The sequence below is a fragment of the Rhinolophus sinicus genome, linkage group LG05, assembly GCF_036562045.2.
Source record: "Rhinolophus sinicus isolate RSC01 linkage group LG05, ASM3656204v1, whole genome shotgun sequence".
In the NCBI taxonomy this organism is placed as follows: Eukaryota; Metazoa; Chordata; class Mammalia; order Chiroptera; family Rhinolophidae; genus Rhinolophus; species Rhinolophus sinicus.
In genome coordinates, this window is record NC_133755.1 from 165213206 (window position 1) to 165233873 (window position 20668).

Below are 20668 nucleotides of genomic sequence, written 5' to 3' on the forward strand. Positions count from 1 at the left end.
TGCTTTCTTTAGATTTAGTTTGCTCTTCTTTTTCTAGATTCCTAAGGTGGAAACTTAGATTATTGATTTTAGATCTTCCTTCTTTTCTAACACATGCATTCAATGTTACACATATTCCTTTAAGCACTGCTTTCTCTGCATCTGACACATTTTGATAAGCTATGTTTTCATTTTCTTCTCATTCAAAATATTTTAAAGTTTCTCATTTGATTTCTTCTTTGACTTACGTGTTACTTATAAGTGTATTGTTTAATGTCCATGTATTTTGAGGTTTTCCAGTTGTCTTTCTATTATTGATTTCTAGTTTAATTCCATTGTGGTCTGAGAGCAGACACTGTATGATTTATATTCTTTTAAATTTGTTAAATTGTGTTTTATGGCCCAGAATGTGGCCTATCTTGGTTAATGCTCTATGTGGGCTTCAGAAGAATGTATATTCTGCTGTTGTTGGATAAAATAGTCTATATATGTCAATTATATCTAGTTGATTGATGGGTGTTAGGTTCAGCCATGTCCTTACTGCTTTTCAGTCTGCTAGATCTGTCCATTTTTGATAGAGGACTATTTTCAGTATCTTTCTGACAAACTTCTGAGTGTTTATTATGGTATAATCTACGTAATATGTATATATTATATATATATATGTGTGTGTGTACACACAGACACACACACAAAAAATCTCATTTAATCCTCCTAACAACCCTATGAGATACACACCATTATTATTCCTTTTCGGTCATGAGCAAACTCAGATACCAAGAGGTTTAGTAAGTTGCGTGAGGTCACACAACTAGCAAATGGCTGATCATGACACCTGGGTCCAGGTTCTTAGCATCTGGGCTATACTGTCCCTCAAAGAAATCTCTGATGAAATCAAGTCATTTTGTGTTCCACTGGTTTCTACAACAAACAATGAAAGTTTTCCAAGTAAGACTTGGTAAGTAATGGTGATGGCTCTGAAGCACTAATTCCCCTCTTACTCACTCTACTGCTAAACACAGTCACCGTGGCATATACTGTATAAGCAGGAAACTTACATGGCTCTTCAGAGGTTCTTCATTCTAAAACATTCTACCAAATTGCATTTTTCACGTTTGTCTTGTTTGCATGTTACCGCAGCTCAAACATCTACATTCATGTTCACTGTTTTTCTTGTATCATTAAATTCTCAGAGAACAGACACGCACACATTTCTAAGACATGCCTTTGCTGAGCACAATCACAGCCAACACAACGGCAGACTGGATCTATTTTAGATGTTCTGGTTTCCAGGAACCCGGATCCTGAGATGGGGAGGGAATCAAGACCTTCACTGAAAAGCAGGACCCAATACTGGGGTATATTTTGGTACTTTGCTTTAAATTTCATTTACCTGCCGGGAAAATAATATAGCTTATTAACCTACATTACAGGGTTTTCAAATTCTAGAGGTTAAGATTTCAACACATGAATTTTAGGGGTACATAAACGTTCAGTCCATTGCAATGACCTTATATAGAGATGAAGATAATACAGTCGTTTCTGAAAGACCTCACTCTCTACAAAATCTGACACCAAAAATAACAAGAACTAGGGGGGAAAGCCAGAGTAGACGACTGAAAAACCATACAATTTTGTAATCAGAGAACTAACCAAATAATAATGAGTACTTTGGAGATAACTTGGACAGCCCAGGGAGGCAGCTCAGTGTGACTGGAGAGTGTCTCAGGGGACATTTAAAATGCACAGAAACAATAGAGTGAAAAGGCTACTGTAGTAGAAATAGAGAGGGAGGGTTCAGAGATGGGGCCGCAGCCAGGGAGTGACTTCACTCTAACCCTGCAACTCGGACTCATTTGGGTTCTAGAGCCTGCCTAACAACCCCAGGACACTTCCCCACTCTTGTTATTTCTCACTTTCTCTATCTACCAATTGGCTTCCTCATTCCCAACACCCATGCATACATCCCTCTGCTAAGATCCTCACTTCATGCTTCACTGAGAAAACAAAAGCTATTGGATAAAGAATCTCATCTTTCCAACACTGACCTACTTCCCTTCCTAGCACCGAAGGTCAACCATACCTCTCCATTCAGTTTCCTCTACGTTATCTTCCTCTCTCTATTACAGATACTTCTCTTCAATATACGATGCTCTGCTATTTCCCAAACTTTAATAAACAAAATCTTCATTGACTTTACTTCTCTTCAGCTACTATCTTCCCAGACTAACTTCCTCAGACTAACTTCTGAAAAGAATTAAGAACTCAGATAATCCCCATTTCCTCGCCTCCTATTCACTTTCCAACGCATTCCCCTAGCTCTTATCTCCACCACTCTATCAAAGGGTCCTTATCAAGGTCATCAAAGCAGTTCTTATTATCCTCACTTAAAAAATAAGTATACTGAAACTCACAGAGATTACTACGTTGAGATAGCAAAGACAGATCTTCCCTTGGAGATAAGCAGGAGCCCAGGGCTGCCCCAAAGCACTTTTCAGGATATTAGTCTAAACACTTCACCTTCCAGGGATCCTACCTCCCTCCTCGCTTGTAATATCTCATTGTTTTTCATCTTTTTTTTAAGTGAGAAAAAGGACTTTGCTTGACCTATTAATATTTTCTGTGTAGCACTTGATATATATTATTTTATTTAATTGTCACAACCACCCGAGAATAGGAGGCTTTATCCCCTTTTTACAAATAAGAAAATTTTGGCAGAGAAAGAATAAAACCTTTGCCTGTATCAGAGAGTTAAGAACTAGTAGAGCCAGCATTTGTACAGGAAGCCTGGATTCCGTACCCCAGGCTACCTGCCCTTCATCGTGGTTAGATCGCATAGTTTCTTAGTTGCTCCTATCACATGGTAGCAAGGTAAGAGCATTACTCAGAGGGATGTGACATAGTCCCAATTCCTCCGCAAGGGCAGAAAACCTAGGATTGATGAAAATTGGCTATGAGCAAACATGTAAGAAACTGATTTATATATCATTATGGGGCTTTATGAGAATTACAATTGTTAAGACATGATACTCAACTTTGGTGATCAGCACATTTTCTCTCCCTAGCTCTGTTTACGTAGGGAACTAAGTTAGAAGCAGCAGGTATGGTACAGACTTGTGTGCTCACCCATCTCCTGTTCTCACTTCATGGGCACACAGAGGTTACACTGGCTTAGAACTGCCATTAAACCCAGACTCTCCTCTTACACTATGTTCCTGGAACCATGGAATTCCTTGTCCAAAGAGCTTCAAGCCTGCTACCAGGGACTACACAATCCCATTTCCCAGATCTGCGTTTTTGAGAGTAGACTGTACCACTGTGTACGCAACCCCAGGTCCACGAGATGGCCAGGGGTGGCTGTTTGCAGGGGTACGAACACAGCTCAAATGTGTGCCTTTCATGGTGCAGAACTGGGCCTGGAACATGAGGCAAAGAGAAGACAGGCCAGCTCTCCCTACACTGTCCTGTTGCAGAGATGCAGAAAATCTCAAGAATTCCACATTCAAACCTGGTTTTCCAGGTCACATGAAATAAATTTGTCTAGGGAACGATAGCATATATTTTTAGTTAGTTTGTTAGCTTAATTTGTAACTCAACTATTCAGATGTATGGTACAAGTCCTTCTTTTTACATTCCTGCTTGAACTTCTCTCCCCTCTTATAGTTAGGCAGGGCCACATGACTAGTTATAGGCTGCTAATAAATAGTTAACTACTGGTGCAAGACCACTGAATATTTTCTTTCCCTACCATGGCACCAAGAAGATCAAGTGTAGGCGAGCAAACAGCTACAAGATGGTGGTGCATCCACAGGCTTGAGTCTGACCATGTGGAGCAGAGGGAGTCTCCCACAAATCCACAATAGATGTTCAGTGTGAGCAAAAAAATGAAACATCCTTCAGTGAAGCCACTGAGGTTTTGGGATGGCTTGTTAGCACAGCATAACTTTAGCCCATAATGACTACATAGAATTGGTACCAGAAGTAGGATGCTTCTCTAGCAAAAACCTAAAACATGTGACCTTGGTTTAGTGGTCAGGGAGCAGTGAGGGAACTGATCTTAAGGGCTGGAAAGATAATGATGTATTTTATACACTGGCAAAATATTTGGTAATGCATTTGCTCGGGTGCCTCGGGAGGCAGATCACCTGCCTAATGAACTTGCAGCTCTAGAAGAGATAAGAAAACAAAACATTTGCAATGTACATTGGTTATTACTGGCTGCACTGGACAACGTATTCAAGAGAGAGATGAGCTCCGAAAAGAATTATCCAGTTTTCAAGAAGAAATGAAGGGGAATGGAGAGATTCCAGACATTTCAGATTTGCAACGTTACAAGAGCTAACTGCTTCTCAACACCCATAGACTCTGGTGAAGGTCATAAGACCAGAAACCTTTTATTAAAAAATTAAATTGCCTCGGGGAAAGAACATATAATGTATCCATTAAATCATTGTATTTGAATAAAATGACTGAGGAAAAGATAAGATTAGAGGTAAAGCTCTCAACAGAAGCCAGCCAGTCCCAAAATAACTTTCTTTATGTCCAGAAAGAGACCTATAGGAGTGAGCAAGCAAATCAATGTAGCAGATCTGAGAACCAGGTTTTGAAACAAAAGAAAAAAACAGGGGTGTGTTTACTATTATTAGCACATAGAACTGACTGGAAACAAACAGATAAGAAATCTGGATTTTGTACAGAATTGTGCTGCTAAAGAGAACCAGCCTATCAGCTGAAGTCTTGAAATGACCCTTTGGCTCCCAACCTTGTATATGGAAGAAGCGGGTAGACAGAGTTGCCTAGTTCCCAGGTACAGCAAATTCTCTATTCTCCACTCATAGTAGCTAAGGAAGATAAAGGGAAGACCACCCTCCCCACCCCCAGAAGGCAAAATCAGGCCTATGGAAGCAATGAACAACAAGAAGGTAGAATCAGGCCCTAATCAAGAAGTATTTTGCTCCCCCAGGGTGTTCCAGTATCTGTTGTGAGGGATTTCAGAATTGCTACAGACCAGTGACTCCGAAGTGTCTTCCTTCCATGTTTGCCTTTTCTAGACAGAAGAGTTTATGGTATTTAACTAGTCTACCATTATATAATAGGTATGTGTGGTGGCAAGTGAGGTGCGCGTGTGTGTGCAAATAACTTGCATTTTTATTTCACAGGTCTCCTAGAGAAGAAAAGCCTTCTTCAGATTTAATGTAGAAATTATGCACTAACCAAGAAATCCTAGACACTGAGTAGATGCAGTAACTGGATAGAAAGTCAGCTTGTACCCCTTGGGGAGGGAGTTAATATAGTCTGTATTGGGGAAGAAAAGTGAACTGAATATTTAGTGAGCACGAGGGCTGACGTGGTTGAAATTTCCAGTGCTCAGTGATATCCAGTCTTGATGCACACGAGATAAGGACATTTTCTCACTCCATTACAGTTAGTGGGAGCTATGTGATTTGTTTTAGCTAATGGGCTGTGAGCAGAAACAACAAGTATCCCAAACCAAAGTATTTAATTAGCAGCATGAACCCTCTAAGACTCCCTTCCTGTATGATAGAAAGCACTGTGTCACTGCCATGTGTTTCAGATCATACAGCTGTAAGGTATAAGGTCGCGGAGTGACTGTATAAAACAGAGACACTCCCCCCCAACTCTCCCACCACCAATCCACTCTGGACTTGCAGCATGGGCAAACAGTAACCTAATCATTTCTGTTGTGTTAAACCACACTGAGCTTTGGGAGCTATTTATTCTGCAGCATAACCTAGCCTCTCCTGATACACAGCTTTCTTAGTGGAGTAGAATTCAAACAAGGTAAGTTAGTTACATGATCTTAATGGAGAGTGGTATCAATTGTTGACAGTCAGAAGAACCAACTTTACCATACTCTACACCACCACAGTAACGTAGATATTGGGGGACCCGACAGTCTTTTCTGTTCATGAGATCTCGTTCTCCCTTGGGCCTATTAACAATGCCATCAAATCTCTTGTTGACAAAACTTATCCACTTTATACAGTCTTTAATTATGTGAATAGTATTTATAAGCGTTGGCTGTCAAATTCTGTTCTTCCTTTCTGATCTAAAATGAAGCTATGCTTTTTAAAAACAATTTATGCTTACATGAGATTTCTTCTAAGTTGATTTTTTGCTAGTTCTGGAGCACCTCACTACTGCTCATATACTGTCTGTATTTGTGTTTTTACGGCAGCCACCCGCTTTTAACAGATTTACGATCTCATTTTCATTTGGAAACATTTTCCATTCACTTCATTTCCCCATTACAAATGGGGACCAGAAGTGACAGTTCAGGAGGAACTGTTATATATCAGTCTCTGCTCTAAAAAGGGAGATCAGATGCTGTCTTTACTACAATTAGCTCTGCATTAGCTGTTCCTAAGTCCCCCACATGTAGTCTTGGATCCTATTGACCAGTGAAGTTTGATGTTTCTCATTTTAAAACAACATATATAGGTAATTCAGGACAAAAGAGCCGGGCAAGAGACAGAAAAGACTACACCACTACCTCCACCTGTCAAAACAATTACAGAAATAGGGACGCTGACTTCTAAACAGCTGAAAGCTTTTAAGAGAAGATTTATGAAATCAACATGGTCTTCAATACATACAACTTCTGATCAATCCTCTTCTCCAAAATATCCCAACCTCATGGACCAACCAAGTCTCTTCCTCTTCTTTCCTCCTATTTTAATCCAAGCCAGCATAAGAGGGGGCAAGGAAATTCGCTGACTTTAGATAACTACAAAATATTATGAGTTATCAGCCTACTAGAAAAAAATTAAACGTTCCTTCATGTTTTGTACACATACAACCAGACAACACCTACTCTTAATTAATTGCTAAAAATCTGAGTAACGTGTTTATGCTTTAAATTAGAGTATTTTCTATTATCTCCTCCAATACTGTAGGGGAAAACCTGGGATTAACAAAGTTGTAAATCACTACCAAAAACCAAAACCCTAATGTGTAGCGGAAAAATTTATAATTTACAATATCCAAAGATATGTCTGGGTCTATATTATATTAATAATCCCAGAAAAGTGTCAGAAAAATCAACAATTTTCCTATATACTTGTAGATTTCAAAACCACAGTGAATGATTTTTTAAATCATGTCCTCTGAGAATATGAACATCTTTCCTCAGCTGTTTAAAAGCATTTTGTAGAATGCAGTTTTAAACATCTCTTTGAATGAGACAAGGTATTACCCTTAAAACATGACACGACTTCACGCTTCACAGAAGTGCAGACAAAATTAATGTAATAGCTCTATTTCTCACAAGCTTTCAAAATCTCCAGAAGCAGCTAAACTAAACTAGTTGCATTGTAAATGCTACTAATAGTATTCTTAAAAACAACAACAACAACAAAAATATGGCAGAGAGTCAGAGTAGCATGAACACTAAAGCAGCTATGTGCAGTCCCAATATTTTACTGCTACATGCATTTCTACAAAACCCACTGTTAGGGACCTCAGGTGTGTCTCTCAAAATTCATATGTTGAAGCCCCCAATGTGACTATTTGAAGATAGGGCCTTTAGGGAGGTAATTATGCTTCTGTGAGGTTTAGGATGGAGACCTAATCTAATAGGACTGGTGTCTTATAAGGAGATGAAGACACAACAGAGACCACTCTCTCCATATACATACGCATGCACAAAAGAAAGACCATGTGAAGACACAGCAAGAAGGCAGCTGTCTGCAAGCCAGGAAGAGAGGCCTTATCAAAAACCAAACTTGCTGGCACCTTGATCTTGGACTTCTCGCCTCCAGAATTGTAAGAAAATAAATTTCTGTTACTTAGCCACCCAATCTGTAGAATTCTGTTACAGCAGCCTAAGCAAACTAATACAGATTTGGTACTGTGAAGTGGGGCGCTGCTCTAAGAAATGCTGAAAGTGTGCAAGTGGCTTAGAACTGAGTAATGGGTTGAGGCTGAAAGAGTGTTGAGATACATGCTAGAAAAGTCTAGACTGCCCTGAAGAGACTGGTAGAAATATGAACGTTAAAGGTGATTGTGAGAATTCAGGTGGAAATGAAGAACATGCTAGTGGAAAGTGGAGGAAAGATGATCCTTGTTATAAGCTAGCAAAGAATTTGGCTGAATTGCGCTCTAGTGTTTATTGGAAGGAAGAACTTACAAGCGAGGACATTGGATATTTAGTTGAAGAGATTTCTAATCAAAGTGTTGAAGGTGTGATCTGGCTTCTCCTTATTACTTATAGTAAAATGTGAGAGGAGAGAGATAAGTTGAAGAAATACTTAAGCAAAAAGAAATCACAACTTGAGAAAGCATATCCTAGAGAGAACACCAAGGGTGTGGCTGGATAATCACTCTATAATGAGATTACGCTTGGAGTTAATCAGCCAAGTCAGCAGAAGCCAGGAATAGAGATGGGATTATACCAGCAAAGACAATGCCAGTTTGGACCAAAGGGAACACTGACAGAATGAAATAAAAGAAGGCTTTTAGACTTCTGAGACTGAATAGGACTACACCATAGAGCTATTTGGCTGCAAACATGCTTTATTCTTCAAGAAAAGGAAAGAATGACCCCAAAGACAATTCAGAGATCATCAGTATTCCACTCCCACTAAGGTCCCAAAGGTTAAGGCTGTTTTCTCCTTGGTTTCAAAGGGTGGGGCCTCCATCCTAGGTTTCAGTGGGCCAGGCTGCCCACCCTCCGCGCCTCAGGGGCAGAGCCACCAAAAAAAGTGAGAAGGATGGAGCCACTGGCTAGCACCATGGGGTCAGAGAACAGATATTCAAACGAGACCTGTCTCAAGGCCTAGTAATACTAAACATTTCCTATGAAAAGCTGACATCACTGACTGCCTAAATGGTAATTAACAGTAAAATTAAAACAAATAGAAGAAACTGGAATCTAGACCTTCCATCTCTTTTCCAAAACAGAAAAGATGAGGGATGTTAAACAGCTAACAAAGACAGAGGATGTTTCATTTCATCTCCCTCCCACCATGGTCCACTCTATTATGAGACCTGCTGAACCACATCTTTCTTTAGATTTTCTTGATTTAGAATTTCATTACCTCAACTGTGATGGTGGCAACAACATCATATAATAATGAAACACTTAAGAGGGACTTTAACAAGATCTGAACATTTGTCTCACTAGGAAGCAGCTGGCTCCATTATTAATAATGAAGGAAATGCAAATGAAAACCATGAGATATCACCTCACATCCGCCAGAGAGCTAAAAATGAAAAAGAGTAATAATATCAAGTACTGGTGAAAATGTGGTGTTAAAACAATAACTCTCGCTGCTAGCAGGAGTCATTCACTATTGGTAGACCTTTCGGCAGAGTTTCTTTAAACATATGGCTACCCTATGACTTAACAATTCTAGTCTTAGATATGTTGGTCCCAAGCAAAATACTGCAGATGTCCACCAAAATATCTGTGTATGACTTCATAGCAACTTTATTTTTAACAGCCAAAACTAGAACACAGCCTACACATCTATTAACAGAATGGATTTTAAAAAATTGTGGTCTGTTGATACAATGGAATGATAATCAGAAAATATATGAGAAAGAAAGAACAAACTACACATGTTTCAACATGGATGGATTTCAAAAAAGGATGCGGAATGAAAGAAGTCAAACACAAAGGAATATATACTATTTGGTTACCCTTAAAGTTCAAGAATACATGAAACTAATCTACAGTGATGGAAATCAGAAGAGTATTATCTCCAGGGGAGGTACTGGCTGGGAGATGCACGAGACAATTTTCTCTTTCTGGATGGATGTAACATTACCTATCTTGAACTAATGGTTACATAGGTCTACATATATATAAACATTCATAAATCTGTACGTTTAAAATTGGCACACTTTGTATGCTTCACCCCCCCAAGTATTTTATACCTTAATAGAAGGAGAAAAAGTACTTCATAAAAGATAAGCTGACTATTTTTTTACCTTATCAGTTGCCTTAGTAAAGGTTATTAGACAGATGCAAAATTTTCTACTTAAAAATAAAATAGTGACCAAATTGTGCTTCAGTTTCTAACTGATTCACTGACCCCAAAATAAGCCAAAATTAGACTATTCAAACCTTATCCATTACTATTTTTAAAAAAAAAGACTTAGAAGGAAAATCCATAGGAAACAGGAGTATATCAGTTAGTCCACAGCAAGGAGCCTGGTCACTGAAACGAAGACTCCGAGCAGCAGACTGGCAACGTAAGTGAAGCAAGTTCAGTAGCGTGTTTTACCATAAACACATCTCTTTAATAATTTTATTTAACTATTTATTTTTAGTACCAAAGCAGTATGGCATAGAAGAAATAGCAAGAGCTTTTGAATCAGACAAACCAGTTTTGCCACTTACTAACTATAAGATGTTGGGCAAGTTTCTTAATCTCTTTGATACTGAGTTTCTTCACAATTTAAAACAGACAATAATACTTACTTTGCAAAATTGTAGCACAATTATAGTAGGTACTTAAGAGTGGTAGCTATTTAGCAATAGCTCTTTGTATGCAAAGTATCATGGTAGGTGCTGGAACCCAATCTCTAAGAACCTGACCAACTGGAAATGACATTTAGATATGAAGATTGGTGATGAAAGGTAAAAATTTAACAAGGGCTACAGATTACAAATTATAGGGTTCCTATCTCCCTAGTAGGACTGCGGAGCGAGTGTCCTCTGAACAGAGCCTGGAAAGTTTTTGGAAAATCCACTTAAAGCGGAGGAAACGGCATGAGTAAAAGCACAGCCTCAAACACAGTGCAGTGACTTCAGATTCTGATGAGTAGTTCAAACCAACTGTGCCATTGGACTAATTCTGATGAGCAAGACTTTACGGCTAGTAAAGCTGGGACTAGACAAAAGGACCACTGTCAGGCGAAGAAGTCAAGGACCTGTTTTCTCAAGTTGTGGGACGTTCCTGAAGAATTTTTTTTAGGGAACGGACCCCAGTGGTCATTACATATGATAGGAAGGGAAGGAAAAACCTCAATACAGGGATAAATAGCATTGGATGATAAGGGCCTAATCCAAGATGCTGAGGTGCAAGAAACAGACAGAAAAATTAGAGTTCAATTTTATCTACTTTGAAAAATTGCAGACATTGAGTTTCCCTGAATGATGCCAGTAGGCCTGTCTTCAACTTTTGAAATGATCCTTACTGGCTCATAAGCTCCTCAAGAGCAAAGAAAAATCCCAAGCCAGCAAAACACATTAAACAGGCACATCGAAAGTGCTCAATACATACCGTTGGCAAATGAATCTTGAAAATATTCCAAATATTGAAACCTGTACAATAATACAGTGTTCAAGGTGAAACATGTAGAAAAGCTAAAATTATTTTTCCTTCCTGTTGAGGGGCCATTTTTCACATTATATGCCAAGTTTTGAATTTGCTCAATTCAATATTTAAAAAGACTCATTTGCAAGAGCTATCTTGATCTCCATCTCTCCCCAAAGACTCAGATATAAATCGCTCTAGAAAGTTGGGAATGTTGCCACCTCAGTTACTAAGCTCTTATGTAATATATATTTTTTAGGAATCTATCATTCATTATGTCTTTTGCCATGGCAAAAGAACAGGCATTGTATGACTCATGAATATTACATGAAAAAAAATTAAACAGTAAGTAAAATACAGATCATATGAATATATGTAAGGTTCACCCAAAAATACAAGGTTATTCAATAATTTATATAATTATTAAAATAATTAAAATTAAAATAACCTACCATATTAAGAAATACAGAAAGGAAAAAAACGGTATTTTCCAAGGAACTAAGCACAACAATTCTTAGCCCTTTCTATGTATCAGCTCATTTCAACAACCTTCTATGGTTGACACTTATTATCTACATGTTATAGATGAGAATAATGAAACATAGAGATGTTAAATAATTGTCCAAGATTACACTATGGAGCAGAAAGGGAGAGAAATAGGAACGGACCCCAGGCAGTCTAGCTCCAGAGTCAGAATTCCAGTTAATAAATGTAGAAAGAATGAAGGAGATGGAAAATCCCCATTAGAATGCCACAATAACTGCTGCAGGCAAGACGAGCTGAATGCTCAAATTCCTGGGCACACTTAAAGGGGAAATAAGACATTTGCGCACTCTCAAAATATTTATTAATTACCATGGTAGTTTTAACATACATCCACAGATCGTTTTATACATTTCCCTCTCATCCCCTTAAGTATGAACTTGCTTCTAACAAAAGAGAGAACAGAAAGTGAAAAGTAGTAATGTTACAATGGAGAAACCTGGCAGACACCATCTAAACAACAGGGTCAAGGTTAACATGTTGATGTGGATATCATGTGCCCCCAGAGATGATGCAACAGAAGGACACAACATCTCTGTGGTATTCTTCCCTCAAAGTCCATGATCTCAGTCCAATTGTAATAAAACAAATCGAGGGACACCGTATAAAATACGTGACCAGTACGCTTCAAAAGTGGCAAGGTCACGATAAACAAGCAAAAACTAAAAAACTGTCACAATTAGAATAGAGTAGGGAGACATGACAACTAAATGCAATGTGGTATATGGGTTGGATCCAGGCACAGAAAAAGAACATTGGTAGAAAAACTGGGGAAATCTGAATAAAGTCTGTCATTTAATTAATAGTATTGTGCCAATGTTAATTTCTTAATTTTGGTAAATGTACTGTGCTACGTATGATGTTAACATTACAGGAAATTGGGTGAAGGGCATATAGGAACACTATACTATACTATCTTTACAACTCTAAAACTTAAATCTAAATTTATTTAATAATAAAAAAATTTAAAAAATTTAATGCTCATTTGTGAAACCAGGGCATTTGTGAAACTCAGAGTAAACCAGGAATAGAAGAAAATTTCCTCAATATGGTAAAAGGGCATCTCAAAAAAAAAAAAAAAAAATGCAGTAAACATCATCCTTAATAGTGAAATACTGAGGTATCTTTCCCTAAGATTAGGAAAAAGCAAGGGTATGCATTTTAACACTTGTGTCAAATATTGTTCCAGTGTTTCCAGCCAGTGCAATAAAGCAAGAAAAAGAAAAAGGAATAGAGATTAGACGGGCAAATTAAAAATTTTTTTTTTCAAACAACATAATTGTTTATTTAGAAAATACCTAACAATCCATAAACTGCCAGAACTGAAAAGTGATTTTAGAAAAGTCACAAAATACATGCTTGGTATACAAAAATCAACTGCATTTCTATATATTAGCAAGATGGTTGGAAAATAAAATTGAGATGGTATTTACAATACCATCAAAAAAATCAAATGCCTAGAAATAAATTTAATGGTGTGTAAGTCCCCTATACTGGAAAACACAAAACAATGCTGGAAATAATTGAGGTTATTCAGGGGAGAGATAGATATACCATGTTCATAAATTCAAAGATTCTGTTAAGATGTCCATTCTCCTATATTTGTTCTGCAGTCAATGCAATCTCAATTAAAAGTCTGGTAAAAAAATTTTTTTAACAGATAACAAGCTCATTCTAAAATTTAGACAGAAATGCAAAGCACTTAAACATCTAAAACAATCCTTAAGAACATGGGGAACGTTTACACTACTGCATGTCAAGACTTTAAGAAAGTGTGGTACTAATGGAAAAATTGATAAATACTTTAAGTGGAACAAAATAGAATACAGAAGCAGACCAAAATACATATATGATCATTCATTTTTAATAAAGGCCTTCCTGCAATTAAATGGGAAAAGGTCTTTTCTATAAATGCGTAGAACAGCTGGATGTCCATATGGAAAATTAATCTTGACCCCCCCCACCTTACACTATATAAAAAAATCAATTGGAGATAAATCAAAGACCCAACTATGAGGACTGAAACGATAAAGCTTCTGGAGGAAACCACAGGCAAAAGTCTTTAGGACCTCAAAGGAGGGCAAAAATGAAGATGGGAGAAAATGTTGTTGGTAGGGTGTAAAAAAGCACTAACCCCTCACCACACCTCCCAGAAAAATTCACTGATAAACTGGACTTCATAAAAATAAATCTGCACATCCAAAGGTAAAATTAAGAGAATAAATTGGCAAAATTCAGACAAGTAGAAAATATTTGTAAACAGGTACCTGAAAAAGGTTTCCTATCCAGAATACATAAGGAACTAAAAATCAGTAATAAAAAAGATAACCTGACGAAAAAAAAGTGAGCAAAAGATTTAAACAGGCACTTCACAAAAGACATTGGAATGGCCAATAAAAATATAAAAAGATGTTCAACATTATTAATATTCATGGAAATGCAACCAACTTACCCAAAGACTTCCAATTCAGCTCCTCGGTATATATCCAAGAGATATGAATATATGTCCACCAATGGTAGTGTCAAAAATATCTGTAGCAATTTTATTTATAACGGCCCCAAACTGAAAACAACTCATGTTCATCAACAAGAGAAAGGATAAATGAATTCTGGCATAGCCATATAATACAATACTACAGAAGAGGAGTCACTAAACATTTTGGAAAGGATCAAATAGTAAACAGTTTAGGCTTCGTGAGTTATATGGTCTGTTTTAACTGCTCAACTCTGCTGAATGAACATGGCTATGTCTAATAACATTTTAATAAAATATTCTGTAGGCTAGACTTGGCCGGCCGGTCATAGTTTGGCATCTCTTGCTATAAAGCAAAAACAAACAAACAAAAAAACTACTTATATATGCAGCAAGGATGAATCTTACAAATATTCTGTGAACAAAAGAAAAACAACATAAAAGGAATAAACTATATGATTTCATTCATATGAAGTTCAAGAACACTTGAAAATAATCCATGGTAACAGAAGTCAGGAGTGTAGTTGACTGGGGTAGAGGAGTGGCTCTACTGCTAGGAAAAAACAGGAGGGAACTTTTGCAGGGATGAAAATGTTTTATATCTTTACCTGGATGGTGATCACATAGACATGTATACATATATAAATTTCATCAAGCCATACACTTTATTTTTTATTGTATGTAAACTGTAACTTTTTTTGGAGAAGAAAACAAAAATTAGACAACAATCAGAATACAGATGTGAATTATGTAGAATTCAACATGAAATATATACATTACATTATATATGTAATATATAAAAGCTAGATGAAAATTAAAAGACATGGATGATAGAATGAGAAAGCATAACAAGTTGAATCAGAGTTCTTAAAGAAATGAATAGAAAAAATTGAGGAAAAACAATACTAAAAGAGATAAAGGATAAAAAATTTCAAGCATTGATGAAAGACTAACCTTAGAGACAGGAAACACAATCAATCCAGGATAAATGAAACGTCGACACCTAGACACACTCCGTCGTAAAACTGTAGAACACAAGAGAAAAGAGATCTTAAAATCAGGCAAAAAGAAAAAAGACAGATTACCAACAAATCACAGTTATTTGAACAAATTGTAACATTGAAAGTGGAAGTCAATGGAATGATACTGCCAAAGGGCTAAGAAAGAACCTATTAATCTGGAATTGTATACCAAACAAAATCATCCCTCAAGAATGAAAGCTGGGGCGGCCGGATGGCTCAGTTAGTTAGAGGGGAGCTCTGAACAAGAGGGTTGCCAGTTCGATTCTCACACAGGCCAGTGAGCTATGCCCTCCACAACTAGATTGAAGACAATGAGCTGCCACTCAGCTCCTGGAGGAGCGCCCGGATAGCTCAGTTGGTTAGAGCACAAGCTCTCAACAAGGTTGCCGGTTCAATTCCTACATGCGATGGTGGACTTCGCCCCCTGCAACTAAGATTGAAAACGGCAACTGGACGTGGAGCTGAGCTGCGCCCTCCACAACTAGATTGAAGGACAACAATTTGGAGCTGATGGGCCCTGGAGAAACACACTGTTCCCCAATATTCCCCAATTAAAAAAAAAAAAAAAAAAAAAGAAAGCAAAATAAAGACATTTTCAGATAAAGTTTGCTTCAATAGTGCTATAATCAACCAGCTTCTAAAATATATACTTGAGGAAGAAAAAAAGAAAAATCTGAGATACGAAAAGGAATGACAAAGGATCCATAAAAAATAGTAATGTTAAAGGAGAAAAAAAATTTACAGGAGGAAAAAAACTCAAGACAGAACTGAAACTCTGGATGACAATAACATATAAACCAGGAGATTAACTGGCGTCAAAGCAAACTAGGTTTCTTGAATTATTTGGAAGAAGAACTGAATTAATAAACTTCAGATTAAGTAAATTCATTACAATTTTAAAGGAAACTATCAAAAGAAAGAAATCAAACATATAATTTTCATACTAGCTGAGAGGGAGGAAATGGAATAAGAAAAAAATCCAAAGATGGCAAAGGAAGAAAAAAAAAAAAAAGACAGGATAAAAACAACCATAAATCAGATGCTAAATTTAATCCTAAATATATCAGTAATTATATTAGACTTAATTGGGCTGAGAGCTCCAGTTAAAGGACAAAGATTGTCAGAGTAGATTAGAAAATCACGTTTTACCTATTTGAAAGAGATATTCTAAGCCAGTGCTAACTAAGAGAAAGGTGTGACTATTGTATTATAAAACAAAACGGATTTTAAAAGTAAAAGGCACTTGGGGGAGGCAGAATAGAACATCACTATAGAATGATAAAAGGTCCAATTCACAGGGAAAATAGACCCATTCCAAACTTGCATACACTTTCAACCTTTATAAAGCAAAGTTGACAGAATTACAAGAAGAAATTGAGAAAATGTATTATTTCATTGTGGTATTTTTATTTCACCTATTCAGTATGTGATCAAAGAAACCAAAAAATTAGTAAGATTTGAGTGCCACAATTCTCATGTTTGATATAAGACATATGTATATATTTGAGTATATACTTATGCGTATATACATGCATGTAAGTGCATATATGTACATATATGTCTATATATGTATATGTGTTTGTATACACACACACACACCTATGTTGCCCCAAAAATCTGTGAGTATGTATTCTCAATCATTCAAGGAGCAGTTGAAAAAGTAACCATGAGGCCACAAAGCAATTCTCAAATTTCAAAGAGCATAGAGCCCTCATTTGCTGACTACAATGCAAGTTAGAAGTCAGTAACAAAAGGATAACTCACAAAACCATCCACGGTTGAAACTAGAAAATACTTCTACAAATGTCACAGGGAAAGAAAATATATCAGAATGAAAAAAATTTTTAATTCTTAGAACTGAAAAATATGCTACATATAAAGCAGCAGTAAATAAAAATCTGTAAAATTTGCTTAGACAAATCAATGACCAAAGTTAAGAGTCCAGAAATGAGCCCAAGCCTATCTGGGAATATGTTTATGACAGAGGTGACACTGCAAATCCCTGGTGCTGGGACAATTACTGCTCCACATAGGAAAAATAAAACAAATTAACCTTAACCTCACAACATAACTAAAATATAAATTTATATAAACATACACACACACACACACACACACACACACACGTCGGGTAAATTAAAGAACTAAATATGCAAAAAATACAAATTTCAAAACTTTTAGGAAAAAAAAAATCACAAAATATATTACCTTAATAGTAGAGAAGAATATCTTAGGACACAAAAGCACAAAGAAAAGATTGTCTGCAGTTTACATACCCAACAAAGGATTTGTATCTTGAACAATGTTTTCTAACAGAAATTTCTGCAATGATGGAAATGTTCTGTTATACCATATAGTATAATACAAAATAATAAAATAAAATATAATAACCCCTGGTCACATATGAGCACTTGAAATGTGGCCTAGAGTAACTGAGGAATTGAAATTGTTGAAGTAAATGTAACAGCACGTTAGCATTTTTAAATCCCTGATGGTGGTCTGTTATGTTTTTATATGCTTTTCAGTATTTAATTTTTCATAAAAGTTTTATTTTAGCTTAAATTACTATCTAAAATATCATGTTTTGTAAAAAATATACAAAAGTTGCATATTAGAAAACAAACACACCCAAAATGTTCACATTATTATCTATGAATGATTTTAATTTTATTCTAAATATTTTTTAAATTATATATTATTTAGGATATAAAAACATACAAAGAATTTAATGAACACTGATGTAGCGACCATAGAATTTATGAAATAAAATATTCCTGATATTGTTTAAATTCCCTAGGTACCATTCCCTGATCACGACTTTTCTTTTTTTTAAAAGAACAGCTGGAAAATATGAATAATAGACTAGAGCCTTGGCTTCAGGTTTCTTCATTTTGAGATGCCCATATTTTTAATATATTTTGGGGGAAATTTAATATACAGACATATGTACCGTTTAACAAAGAGTTATAAAGCAAACACCCATGGAACCATTGCTCAGGTCAGGAGATAAAGCATTTCCAGCATCCCAAAAGCCCTCCGTGTGTCCTTTCTCATTCACAGCCCCCTTTTACTCCCCCAGGAGATGACCACTAACTTGACTTTTATGGTTTTAATTTCTTTACAGTTTTTCGTTACTACTTTTAATGGCTATGTATGCATCCTTAGCAACAGCTTTATTTCACCAGGTTCTGGATATCTCATAGATGATATCATACAGTATTCTTCAGCAACTTGCTTTTTTCTTTGGCTCGACATTGAGATGCATTTGTGTTAAAACACAAAACTACTTCATTCACCACTGTACAGGGTGCATTTCATTTTATGACTAGAGTATAATTTACCTTTCTCCTATCAGACGGACATGAAAGTTGTTTCCAGCTTTGGGGTATTACAAATAAGCACATTAAACCTTCTTGTACACGTCTGCTTGTGTATATGTATGAAAATTTATCTAGGGCAGTGGCTTTCAAACTTTTTTGACCATGACTCATACTAAGGAATGACGTTTTACATCATGACACACATCTGTGTGTGTATAAAACAGAGAAAAAAAGTTTCACGCAGCAAATACCCTATGACCTGAGACACATTCTGATATTTTCTATTCTGTTAGTTCGTGGTTTACAAATCCTGATCATTATCCACTTAACTGATTTCACAACCCACAAAAATGGGACTCAAACTTTGAAAAACATCGCTCTAGAGGATAAATACCTAAGAGTGTAACTGCTAGAACGTGTAACAGGGACATCGCACGTTGTCAACTTGTCTAGATCCTTAACTTTTAAACAAATATTCTTATCTAAATTTACCACTCTATAATTTTAGAGCTAAAACTGTGAAACATCAAACCGTTTTATCTTTTTCTTCGGTTGCTAAACAGTATTAATCACTTACCATGTGCTAAGGATCCACTGGGCTGCGAGCGAGACTGATGGGTTAATACACTGGGGGGTGGGGAGGACATTAGGGACCAGGACCTCAGCGAGGCCCCAGAAAGCTCACAGGAGGGGCCGCGGATCCTGCCTGGGGAGGGAGGGGTTAGGGACGGATTCCTGGAAGAAGGAGGACCTAAGCTGAGTGTTTCTATTTTTAATTTTTATTGGTTTCCTAAAACATAAAAGTAACACATTTGGGGAGGGGGGTAGTCAAAATTACAGGAGTATTTTTATTAAGAAGTAAAACTCCCCACCATCGTCCTTAAAGTTTGATGCTGAGACTAAATAACCAAAGTTGCACTATCAGTTATCCTAATCTAAGAAATTTTTAGGAGCCCACATTTTAAAACAGTTTTCAGAGTCTATCTGATAGGATCCATATAGTACGAAAGCATAAAACGAATCACATTTTCCATAACGAATCTAATGCAAACATTTCGTGTTTAGTCACGTTATTACTTTTAACAGACTTTTTTCTTGGCCTTTTGGCAAGGTTGGGGTGCCAGGTTTCAAAAATCGAGTCTATTTACTGCACACCCACTATACGCGAATGTTTCAAAAAGTGGCATTAAAAACGGCCAGTCGAAAGCATTTTTTGTTCAAGTCGACTTGGCTTGCCCAGTGACAATTTGTCGGAGTTTCACACTTCGTCCCGAGGAGCCCGGACCCCGTCACGTACTCGGCGCGTCGGCACCGGCACACCCTCCCCAGCGAGGCACGGAGCCCAGGACGGTCCTCGCTCCGCGGCAATGCCGCCGCCCTGCCGCCCCCAGGCCCACAGCGGGCCCCGCGGCCACGGAGCCTGGCCACGGGCACCCAACCACCTACCCTGCGGGGTCAAGAGCCCCCCGGAACTCAGGCGAGGCAACTCGGGCGCGCCGCCTCCGCGGCCATGACGGCGACCCGGGGAAGCGCCCCGCGCGCCAAGGCCCGCGGTCCGCCGGGCTGGGAGGAGAGCCGCCCCGTCCGTTCGTCCGTCCGTCCGCCAGGAGAGTGAGGCCAGAATACGCCCCAGACGTGTCTAAATCAAGGCTCGGGGCGGTACCGACGGGCTGAATGACAAATGGCAGATGCCGTGGGCTTTGCCGCCCTCGGCAGCCGCGAGGATGGCTGCGCCGAGGAGGCCGCGCACAGGCGGAGCCCGGGAGCCGGAACGGCGCGTCCGCGAGGAGGGCGCTGGGGCCCCTGGCGGGGGCGTCACGTGGCAGGAGGAGGCCCCGCTGGGGAGCCAGGGGGTCGGCGGCCTGGGCGGAGGAAGAGGACAGGCGCCCAGACGCCTGGCCGATTGAGTCATCCGTGTGGGCAAAGCCAAGGTCGCCCAGGTGCAGAGCTGGCGCAGGTAGACCCGAACCAGCCCGAAGCCCCGTATGGTATCGAAGACTGTTCTCTCAAGTCACCACCAGGATGAACCGCCCTCAGCCAAATCAT

General features: G+C 38.1%; 1 protein-coding gene across 15 annotated transcripts in view; it reads right to left on the bottom strand.

Moving 5' to 3' along the window:
* Positions 1–20668, bottom strand: part of PLAGL1 (PLAG1 like zinc finger 1) — a 105273-nt gene that overhangs the window by 45248 nt on the left and 39357 nt on the right. For 8 of the 15 annotated variants that reach the window (XM_019744480.2, XM_019744474.2, XM_019744479.2 and 5 more), the window contains exons 1-2: positions 20069–20594; positions 15235–15305 (exon numbers count right to left, since the gene is read on the bottom strand). The gene's annotated coding sequence lies outside the window, so the exon portion shown is untranslated. Of the gene's footprint in view, positions 1–15234; positions 15306–20068; positions 20595–20668 lie in introns of those variants that run through there. The other 7 variants (XM_074333680.1, XM_019744486.2, XM_074333678.1 and 4 more) reach the window with 2 other exon arrangements.